Raw genomic sequence first — 12,500 nt, forward strand, 5'->3', positions numbered from 1 at the left:
TCCGTCGGCAAACTGATAAGAACACTCGCGTTATGCGAAATATAAAGCGAATTGCGCGCGTGGGGTATCGAAAATACATGCTCGACTCGTTGGTTTCGGTCTTATCTTAAATTCACTGATCATTTCTAACGCCATATCGTTGTTTTTCTTTTTCTCTTTACTTCTTCTTTTTTTTCTTCCGTCCAAGCCCTCCCCCTACCACCTACTCCCTATCCCCTACTCCCCTCCCTACCCCCTACTCACCTTACCCCCTACCCCTTTTTCCTTTTATTTTTTTCTTTTTACTGTTGTTCGTTGTTGTTGGTTCAATACGTTCCCACGTACGTAGAAAAGTTAAAGCCCGTAAGTTGAGTTAAGTACTTACCTACCTGTCTCTGACAAAACTCCTGACGTAGTAATATATAAGTACATAGCCAAAAGGGTATATTCATAATAGATATATCGATCTATTCCTGACTATTTTTCTATATCATTCACCGTAATACTGAAAATATAACGGACGTTTTACGACTGACGTCATACGTTCATACTATATCACAGACTTTATTATATCTCTCTTGTATGTATTTACGCTTCGATAAGGACACAAACAGAAGAGAACGAGAGAGATAGATAGATAGATAGAGAGAGAGAGAGAGAGAGAGAGAGAGAGAGAGAACGTCGTATCTAAAGTTGGAAATTTGTCTAATGCCTTAAAGGATCATTATAAATTTTTCTTATAAATATTCGATCAATATGATGAAATCGATATGATATTCGATATTAATCTTTTTACAAATGAAATTAATTAATATATACGTTAAAATGATTCGCTAAGTGTTACGAGATTAATTATATATTTTTCTTTTCCTCTTTTTCTTCGTTTTTTTTTTTTTTTGTTTTTTTTTTGTTCTTTTTTTTGCTCGATTATTATTCGTAAACGTGAGATTACAAAAAAAAAAAAAAGGAAAAAAAAAGAATAAAATTCCTTTAGAAACAATAACTGCTGAAATTAATATTTTCAGAAATCTTTAAATGTGCAATGTATGAAATTTAAAAGAAAAAAAAAGGAAAAGAAATTGTATCGTGGTTTCCAGAGATAAGTTGTTGGTCTACTCCGGTTTCGATTGGAATCGAGCATGAGACTGATAAGATTGTTTAGGCGACGTCTTTTTCTTTTACTTCTTCTTCTTCTTCTTCCTCTTCTTCCTCTCTTTCTCTTTTGACTATTATTTTTTAAAGACGTTATCGTTCGTCTGGATCAGTACTGGTAAAGCAGTTAAAACGGATTGTTTTAGATAGCTTCTCATGTCGACGACTACTCATCTCTTTCTCTCTTTTCTCTCTCTCTCTCTCTCTCTCTTTTAATAAATTAACGAGATGTGAAATAATTTACGAATGATTTCGTCAGAAAGACACACAAGATTTACATCGTCTTAGTCTCCGAAGAAAATCGAATTTATTCTACAGCGTTTCTCTTTGTCGTATTATCGTACGTAACTAACTGGTGAAATGTTTGTTGAATCGACTGAAATTAAACGCGCTTGCCTCGTCTTACTCTCTGAAGTAAGGGAAAAGAATCGCGTTAACGTCAATGAAAAGAAACCATGAGAAGTAAGTTTCAAAGTTTTTTCTACGATAAAAAATTATAATAATTTTTAAGGTTATATATACATATATATATATATATATATATATATATATATATGTACATGTATCTGTGTACGTATGTATTTCACATGTTATTTTTACTGCATTTAATTGCAAAGAAAATTAATAACATACGTGTGTTCAAAAAGAAAAAAAAAAAAAGAAAGAAGAGAAAAAAAGAAAAACAGAAAAATAAAAGATTAAAAAATTATTTGTTCCCGATATGTTTTTTTCTTTCTATCGACTCGCTAATTCAACCAAAGCTATCTGCATGCCTTCTATATTCGTATATATCCGTAATTATATCTTTTAATTCAAATATTATTGCGTACGTATCTCAATGGATATATATATATATATATATATATATATATATATATATTATCACTGTCTAAACATAAATTATAATTATAGTAATTATCACTTGAAATACAAAATTAAGAATATTAAGAATGCAAATGATTTAATTCAAGATGTCTTAGTATAATTAAAAGAATTACGATTAAAAGAAACTGTGAAAGAAACAGAGAGGAAGAAAGAGAGAGAGAAAGAGAGAGAGAGAGAGAGAGAGAGAGAGAGAGAGAGGGAGGGAAAGAGGGAGAGAGATAATCCGAAGAAGCCGTTATTATCACTGTTCGTTCTAAAGCACTATTTTCATGTCAGTTTATCGTACCGCAATACATATACGCAGATAAAAACACATACGCAGAGAACGCGTCTCGATCACGATATCGTTAGATTTCCGGCTCGATCTAACGAGAATCGGGTATCGTTGAGAAAGGATAAAAAGAAATGAGAAAGAGAGATAGAAAAAGACAGACAGAGAAAGAGAGAGAGAGAGAGAGAAACTAGACAGAGCCTTCGAGCTAAACTCAGACGAGTCCGGAATCTCGATTGGGGAAGGATGAACGCTTGACGATTATCACCAGGAAAATAAAACGAAGTTAGAAAAGTTAGAGATCACGTCTCGCAATATATAGAGATATACTTTATATATATATATATATATGAATGATAATATAACGAGAAAGTCATGTAAAACTATACCTACGTACATACAAATCGTGGATTGGTGGAACGATGAAAACGTAACAGGGAGAAGGACAGAGAGAAATGCAGGCAGGTGACGTTGGCATGTACACGATCGACATGTACACACATACACGCGTCATACAAGTCCAACGTAGAGAGGGTATGCACACAGTGTGAATGAGAGAGAGAGAGAGAGGGGAAGAGAGAGAGAGAGAGGCGTACCAGGCTACGGATCCCCCTTTATATTCCTCGTCCTTCACGCGCGAGCTTTCGTCGCGATCCCCGTTGTGTACGAATTCGCGTAGTAATTGATTCATGATAGAACCGCGGATTCAAACACGGTCGGGGCTACGGGTTTGATATACCATGTAGCACTCTCTCCCTACCACCCACATTTTCACCTCTCTCTCTCTCTCTCTCTCTCTCTTTATCACACACACACACACTCTCTCTCTCTCTCTCTCTCTTCCTCTTTCCCCTTTGCATCGATGTATGTATGTGCATACGTGCGGCCTGCAGCGTCTCTCTATTATGTCACTGACGTTGCAACGAGGTGCATCAGGAAGCGCGACCAATGCGGAACGAGTGGATAATGATCGACTGTATTTTTATCGGAGGCGTCGAACGATTCCCGGCCGCGTTGACGAGCACCCACGGAATAACCTTCGTAGTTTCGAAGTGACCCATTAAACTGATTCTACGGATACGCGTATATTTCGCTTACCTATATAACGGTTATACACATATAACGTTACTTTAAGTATTATACGCGTATGTGAATACGCGTGCGATACTCATCCTATCTACGGCTACCTACATGCATATATAGATGACTCATGTTTGTCCTACGTTGAAAATGATTACGTTTATTTTAAAGTATTCGGTTCTTTTCTCTTTTTTCTTTCTTTCTTTCTTTTTCTTTTTTTCTTTCTCTCCTTTGTTTTTTCTTTCTTTTTTTATTTTTTTTTATTTTTTTCTTTTTTTTTTTTTTTTTATTTTTAATCTCTCCACTCTCGCAAAAAAACGATTTCGTAAAAATAAACAAGATATACCCAAGCGTTATCTTATCGATCGATTTGTTTGTTTGTTTGTTTGTAGTTTCTTTTTTCCTTCCCTTCTTTCTTCTTTCTCCTTTTTTTTTTTCCATCCAAACAAAAATTTATTAACATCAATCGCCAAATACATTTTGACGCGCGATACATACTACGCGCATGCATACATACATACATACATATGTACATACAGGCTAATGTTTACGAGCGATACGTTTACGCGCGTATAATACGATAGTGCTTTGAAGATGTTTTCTTTCTTTTTTTTTTGTTTTTTTTTTTTTTGTATTTTTCTCTTTTTTCTTCTTTTTCTTTTTTTTTTTCTTTCCTTCGTGCGATTTGTTAAAAAAAACATAAAAAAAAAAAAAAAAAAGAAAAAAAAACACGATACCATGTGTACGAGACCATAGTCTTCTGGATCCTTTTTGGATTTCTTAGAAAACGGAAAAAGAAAAAAAAAAAAACAGAAAAGAAGAAGAAGAAACGAAAAAAAAAAAAATAAAAGAAAAAGGAACATACGAATATAATTCGAAATGAACGTAGGGATGAACGAGTAGAAGACGTTCCTAGATAAATTTGTGAAAGAGCCAATGCGAGAGTGGGAGAAGGGTATCGAGAAATCAAACACGGACCTTTTTAATACTCCGTCGCTTCCAATGTCCGGCCATCCTTCTATATAGGGGATCTCTCTGTCTCTCTCTCTCTCTCTCTTTCTCTTTCTCTTTCTCTTTCTATCTCTCCTTTTCTCCCTTTTCCGTTCTTTCCTATTATAACACGAGGCGCATTGCAAACGAGGTGCATCAGGAAACGCGACCAATGCAGAACGACGAGTGGATAATGATCGACTTTTTTTTTAAGCCCACCCAACCCCTCCCCCACCCCACTCCCTACGTGCACACGTAGAGATCGTTCCGCCGACAAAGTCACGGCGAACCCTTTTCTCGACGTCCCGTAGGGAACGTGAAACGCGCTTTGTGCGTCGCGATTCCGCATTTCGTTCTCCAAGAGCACAATGCTGCCGCCGACAAGAGAGAGAGTGAGAGAGGGAGAGAGAGAGAGAGAAAGAGAAAGAGAAAGAGAAAGAGAGAGAGAGAGAGAGAGAGAGAGAGAGGGAACATACATGGTCTTCTTTTTACACTGAAAGAAAATCCGCGATTTCGTATAATATTACATCATCAGCTAGATGCTGGCAGTCCGGTACGGAAAATCTGCGCCACCGTACCCGTTAATACAAAAAGTGGAAGAAGAAAAAAGGAAAATAAAAAAAAAAAAAGAAACGTAAAGAGGAAGGAACGCAGAGAGAGAGAGAGAGAGAGAGAGAGAGAGAGAGAAATATAGGGAAAGAGAGAGAGAAAATTTGTGGGTGGGAGTGGAGTAAGGGGAGGGGGGTTAAAATGGCCGGGGCCCTTTTGTCCGCGTATCGCCAACGAAGAACAACAGACGGGAATGCGGTTTGTTAGCTCGACGGAGTAATAACGCACAGAGAATTCCGATAGTCCTCGGAAAATTGAATCCTAGTTGGCCGTGTAACGAAGGAAAGGGAACTTCCACCCCTACCCCCGCTCTCCCTCCCTCCTCCTTCTCCAGCCGAATTAGCGTTACACCCTATCGTCCTTTTGGCATAACTTTTTCTTTTTCTTTTTCTTTTTCTTTTTCTTTTCTTTTTTTTTTTACTCGATATGGCAACGTACGTACTTACTTGCGTACTTATATATGCATGCATGAATGCATGTACATATGCATATATATGTGTGTATGTATGTATGTATGTATGTATGTATGTATGTATGTATGTATGTATGTATGTATGTATGTATGTATGTATGTATGTATGTATGTATGTATGAATGTAATGTTAGAAGTAACGATACACGTTAACGTAACGAAAACGATTGTTTCTTTCTCTTTCTTCTTTTTTTTTCATTTCGTTTTCTTTTTTTCGCCCCCTTTTTCTTTTTTTCTTTTTCTTTTTTTTTTTTTTTTTCGTTCCATTTGCTCGAAGAAAAGACGAGACTTCGTCTCGGAAGTGTCAAGGAATCGAACGAAAGTGAGACGATGATGATTTAATGATAATAATTGTACTAAGCTATGATTGTAATCTGAGCGTCTTTATTCCCGTATGACGACGATAACAACGATGATGATGGTGACGATGACGACGACGACGACGACGACGACGACGACGACGACGAGGAGGAGGAGGAGGACGACACGTTGGGAGCAACAACGGGTCGAGCTCAGCTTCAGCTTTGACAGCTGAAACGCGATTAATTTAATCCAATGACGTGACGATGCGCAACATTGTCATCGGCGAAATTTAAAGCTCGAAAATGGGACTGGCACGAGCCCGTGAAAGAAAATATAACTAATATTATAGCGCTAGGCTTTTTGTTTGATTTCAAAAAGAAAAAAAAAAGGAAGGACGAAAGAAAAAACAAACAAAAAAGAAAAAAAAAAAAGAAGAAAAAGAGGAAAAATAATAACAATAAAAATATCAATTTATATAGCAATAAAAAATAATAAAATAATAATAATAATAATAATAATAATAATAATAATAATAATAATAATAATAATAATAATAATAAGCGTAGTATTTCTGCATTGCAAAAACATATGCGATGAAATAATAAATTTTTTATTTGAAAAAGAAAAAAAAACAAATAAACAAACAAAAATATACTTTTTTCTCCCCCTCTCCCTCTCTCTCCCTCTCTCTCTCTCTCTCTCTCTCTCTCTCTCTCTCTCTCTCTCTCGTTTGTTTCTGTTTCGTTTCGTTTCGCTTTATTTTCCCTTCCACTTAATGACAATCGAGAACTAAAACTACAATATATAACACTAGAGGAATTCTCACGGAATAGAATGGAGGAGTACCAAAAGCCAAGTGATTTTCGACACAAATCCGATACGCACACCGAATATCGCGACATTCATTTGTTAGAAGAGAAAGAGAGAGAGAGGGAGAGAGAGAGAGAGAGAAAGAGAGAGAGAGGGAGAGAGAGAGAGAGAGTTAGGATGTTCCAGTCGCGATGAGAGTATCCATTATCAGGTTATAACGAGTATGACATAGTAGGAACGGTTGGTGCATCGCGATCGCTCGATGATAATTTAATGCAACGACGAGTCGGTGCGCAAATGAACGTCCGGCCATCTCTCTCTCTCTCTCTCTCTCTCTCTCTCTCTCTCTCTCTCTCTCTCTCTCTCTCTTTCTCTCTATCTATCATCTATCTCTATTTATCAATACATACATACATACATACATATATATATATATATATATATATATATATATATATATATATATATATATATATTTCTCTTTCCCTCCGTAGTTCTCGTGAATTCGTGTTAACTCGACTCAACGGGGATGGAGAACCCGAACTAGGTGCAGCACGTTTAACGCGGGAGCCACCGGTCATCGAATCGGCAAATCATCGAATCATCCGCGGCACTCGACAACGTAACAAGTCAACAGGCGGTCGTTATGTATATTGACGTATACTTGGCCGCGGTTACGGCGTCGATGCTTGTTTCTATTGACAAATACCCGTCATCGTCATCATCATAGTTATCATTATCGTCATCGTCATCGTACTCATCCTACTAGTCGTCGTATAGTCGTCCCAATCGTCGAAACTATGACGCATTGCCGATTAATCCCATCCATGGGATTATATCAATGATCATCGAATTATAACGATGTGACCATATGTTTTTCTTCTCCTTTTTCCTCTTCTTTCTCTTCTTCTTCTTTTTTTTTCTTTTTCTTTTTTTCCCCTCTCTTTTCTTTTTCATCCTTCTTCCTCGTTTTCATCTTCTTATCGTACCCGAACGAAAATAAAATTTCTATCATTAAGATATTTTTCATATCCTTATACGGATCATCCTTCTTATCTCTCGGCGAATTTTTAATTACTATCTATCTTTTTAATTAAAATCGAACGATATTTTTTCCCTTCTATATCCCGTCACCCCGTAACATCGCCATCACTACCAATCCCCTCCCATCCACCCCCCCCCCAGCCCTCTTCCATTCCTATCATATAAAAATCATTTCACAAAGGGAGAACATTGTTATTTTTAACACGCGAAGAATTTGCCAACGATACTCGAACGGAATGAGGAAAGAAAGATCGGGGCTCGTACACGTGAAAAGGGGTTGTAAGAAAAAAAAAAAGAAAATGAAAAGAGAGAGAGAGAGAGAGAGAGAGAGAAAAGAAGAAAAAGGAAAAAAAAAATAACGCGATAGAAAATCGAAAGTAGTTTAGTTGACATTGTCACGAATATATATTATTCATATACGGGGTGTTAGAAAATATCTTGCAGGAGATAATCCGTTGTTATTATGTCACTTTGTCAATGACAGAATAAATTGAAAAAACGATGCGATACGTAATAATACGTAATTATCGACGTTAGTACGATAGGAACGTTCCTGTCTATTCTCCCTTCTTTATCGAACAAAAACAACTTACTTGTCTATTTAAATCTATCCAAGTCAATGGATCGTGTCAATTAATCGCACAGTCCAAATCTTTCGAGTAAATAGACGAACAATCGTATAATAGTTATTCTACGATTGATTATGGCTCATCGACTTGAGAAAGATAAGAGAAGAGGAATACAAAGGAAAAAAAGAAAGAAGAATGAAAAATTAAAATAAAATCAGGTCGAATGCACATCGTAACTCGCATGTGAGTTAATTATATCCAATGAATATTTCTCTTGACGCCCTATGTATGAGGTAAATAAAAAGAAAAAGAAAGAGGAAAAAAAAAAGGAACGAAAAACAAAAAGAAAAAATAAAAGAGAAAAACGAATAAAAGAAAAGAAAAGAAAAAGAAAAAAAAAATAGCACCTCTGATGGTTGCTTACGAAATGGCCACGAACGGTTGGTTATATGCATGGTAGCTGTTATGCGATCGCTCATAGATCGCGAAAGTGCCGAGAGAAGGCAGTCACGATACACGGTATGTATTGTATGCATGCATGCATGTACCTACTGTACGTACTATATGTATGTATGTATGGATGTATGTATATATGTATGTATGTATGCATGTATGTATATCGTGCAGTACGACGACGACCGAGCCAATATCTCGAAACACAAAAGGGCAACGCGGTAGAGAGCGTCGAAACAAATGAGGCGCCTATGCGTGACAGCCCTTATTGCCGCGCGACGGCACTGAGTCCGTGTCGCGAGCCGCTCCTATGCTTTCCACGCTGCCGATAATAACCAGTTATTGTTCGTTACATACGTATTTGCATGTTTCTCTTGTGTATATATACATATATATATATATATATATATATATGCAACTAATACTTATATATGTATATATATATATAATATATTTTTTATATTATATGTATATATATATAATATTATATATATATATGTATATGTATATCATTATATAATATGTATGTATGTATGTAATACGTGATCGCGAGAACAGTGATGAAAGTTAAGCGACCAACAATTTCTTTATTATTTTCGTCCTTGCGTGTCCTTTTTCGTCGTATTAGAAAATTTATCCGTGTTAGTGATAATTTCATCGTAATTTTATAATTATCTTTCATTAATGCGAACGATCTCAATGAGAAATCAATTAACATTTGTATGTCGTTAATATCTATTTATCGTTCGTATTGATATTATTCATCGAGAAAATAATTAGGAGATATATTTATGAAAAGAAATTAATTGACACGTACTCCTCTACGTATTTTTCTTTTTTACTTTCTAATTTTTTATATACATATATATATATATATATATATGTATATATATATATATATATAGGATAGAAGAAGAATATGTTTTCGTTCATTTCTTAAATTATCTCGCAGGATTTAATTAAATATCCCATAAACTTTCGTTACTTTTTATTTATTTTTTTCTTGTTGTTTTCTTTTTTCTTTTCCTTTGTTTTTTTTCTTTCCCCCCCCTCTTCTAATTTTAATAATAAATAAATGTATAATAAAGAAATCCAGCATAAAGCGCCAGCATGTCGAAATAAAGATCACATTCTGTAATCATCTTAATTCGTCCCGGAATATCTGGAATTCGTGTAAAATCATGATGTAATTTATTAACAGCGTTAACGTAGCACCGACGGCTGACTGTACGACTTTCCTTTGAGGAAAGAAGATCCATCGAGTTCGTTCGTTCCTAGAATATAACGCGTCCTGGGTACCGATTAATTATCGGTGTTATGGATGATAATTAACAAGAGAAAAAGAAATAAGAAAAACAGAAAAAAAGTCCACCGAAAGAGAAAGAGAAAGAGAAAGAGAGAGAGAGAGAGAGAGAGAGAGAGAGAAACAGGAAAATTAGAAGGACAGTCACGCTTGTCGTTTGTCGAGTCCACCTCTCAGATTATGCTTTGGCCTGGCGAATCCTAGCTGGCGGCAAATCACTCTTCTAACATTATCGTTGTGATATAGTGACAGTAGTAGCGGAGTGGCGGTCGGTGTATTTCACAAGAAGAAAATGCCGTCGGTGAGCGGCGGCAAAAGAGGAAAAATAAAGGACGACGGAATTGTGGTCGGGAAGGTGGGTGCAGGCGCGGGGAAGGAAGGGGAGGAGTGAGAAAGGAAAGAAAAGACGAGAAAGAGGAGAGATGAGAAGAAGAGAAAAAAAATGAAAACGAGAAATAGAGAAAGAGAAAGACAGACAGAGAGAGAGAGAGAGAGAGAGAGATGAAAGATTCGCGTCGCAAACCCGGGACATGAATAAGCCAACGGGCAAAGGTGTGGTTCCCAGGCGTTCGCGGTAGGAAATCGCTCACCGGAGAAGAAAGATGGAGAACAGAAGGTAGGAGAGCGAACCAAGACGTGATTAATATAAAAGTGGGCGGAGCCAGGCTTGGCCGGAAGTGGCCGAAGAGGGATGCTGTGCTGTGCGCCAAGCAAGCGCGAGAAAACGGGGGTTTCACTTCGCGCAAGTGTGGTTGGTCTCCTCTTTAACGTTTGCGTGTATGCGACGCATCTTCTCTCTCTCTCTCTCTCTCTCTCTCTCTCTCTCTCTCTGACTCTCTCTCTCTCTATATATACACACACACACACACACAAACACATATATATACACGTTCTCTATGCATTTACTTCCGTCTACAACGTAGACCGCATGTGCGTGCACCCACGTACATCTCGGCAAGGAGCGCCTCGGTGGGGATGATGGAAGAAATACGACGAGACATCCCCTACCTACCCCTAACTTCCGTATCTCGCGCTGCTCGCCCCTTCTCATGATCGTCCTTCTCAAAAAAAAAGAAAGAAAAAATATCATCGAGAAGAAGAAAGAAAAAAAAAAAATAAAGAAAAGGGAAAAATATCCCAGACAACGATTTGATCGATAATCGGAATGATTTTGAAGAAAATTTCGAAGTGGGAGATTAAAATAAGAGAGTAAAGAAAAGAAAAAGAAGAGGAAGAGAGAGAGAGAGAGAAATAAAGAAAAAGATCTCGCGATCGTGAAATCGAACGTTGTTCACGACGAAGTCTGCTGCAATAATGGCTTTGGAATTTTCGCTGATATCGTTTTAAAATGTCGACAGAGAAAATGTCGCAGATGGCTGCTGCAACGTCGGCAACGAGGAAGAAGCTTGAAAGCTGCCGGTGGAGGAAGAAAAGAAAGAAGAAGAAAAAGAAGTAAAAGAAGAAGAAGAAGAAGAAGAAGAAGTAATAATAGTAATAGTAGTAGTAGTAGTAATAGTAGTAGTAGTAGTAACAGTAGTAGTAGTAGTAGTAGAAGAGGGATACCCCGATTGGAGAATATGGGATCGAAAGGAACCAGCAGGACCAGCAGCCTTTTCGGAGACTAGAGGGGTGTAAGGGTTGACGCGTCCAGGGGGGGGGGTGGTCAACCCCACCCGCTTCTTTAACGCCCCCAAGTAGGATAGGACCGCCTCCGTCTCCGCGTTCGTTCCACCTACTACAACCCGGGACTCCTGCAGTCTCCTACCACCTACGCCATCCTAAGACCTATACCTCTCACCCCTTCTCTCATCCCGCACCCCGTTCCTTTCTCTTCCCGTCTACGGGCACTAACCCGGACCAACCACCCCCCCCTTTCTCCTCGACAACGCTGAGCTCTATCTTTTCGATAAGACAAAAAAAAAAAAGAAAAAGAGAAGAAGAAAAAAATACAAAACAAAGAAGAAGAAACTGTTTCGGTAATATTGATCTGATAATGATCGATACGTCGAATTTAATTGTTGGAATTATTAGAGAGAAAGAAAGAGAGAGAGAGAGAGAAAGAGAGAAAGGAAAAAGTTTTTCGCGATACAATATAAACAATAATGAAATAGAGTGGAAGCACTTTGTATGAACGAGATCAAAAGTAAAATGATTCCAAGTAAATCGAGGGAAGAGAAGGCAAATACGTGAAACGTTACGATGAATCACGTTAGCATTAGATAATTAGCAAACTCCAGTCGACGTCACGGGTCTATACGGGTTACTCCTGCCAAGTATTATTTTTAGTAAAAATGTGTATACTGTTTCTGCACACTCTAAAGTCGTGGTACGTATTTAGTTACACGAACATAGTTAATCTTGGAACGGCGTAGCGAGATTTATTTCGGAGACCATTCTACTCGTCCGGTACGGCTATTCGTCTTGTCGGAATCGTTAAGTTGTCATTTCCACGAATTTCCCCGATGTTAGGGCAAATAGAATAGAAGAGAGTGAGAAGGTGAATTGACTTTAGAGGACTTTAGAAGAATGTACTATTAGGAAGAGGATGAAAGAAGGAAGAAATAAATAAAAAGATATAAA

At 37.3% G+C, this 12,500-nt stretch overlaps 1 protein-coding gene across 2 annotated transcripts in view; it reads right to left on the minus strand.

The window, feature by feature from the left end:
* FoxP (forkhead box transcription factor P) overlaps window positions 1–12,500 on the minus strand; it is a 288,984-nt gene that overhangs the window by 275,008 nt on the left and 1,476 nt on the right. The gene's annotated exons all lie outside the window — the stretch shown is intronic.

Source organism: Vespa mandarinia, chromosome 7 (genome assembly GCF_050613455.1).
Source record: "Vespa mandarinia isolate Hongniang chromosome 7, ASM5061345v1, whole genome shotgun sequence".
Classification (NCBI taxonomy): domain Eukaryota; kingdom Metazoa; phylum Arthropoda; class Insecta; order Hymenoptera; family Vespidae; genus Vespa; species Vespa mandarinia.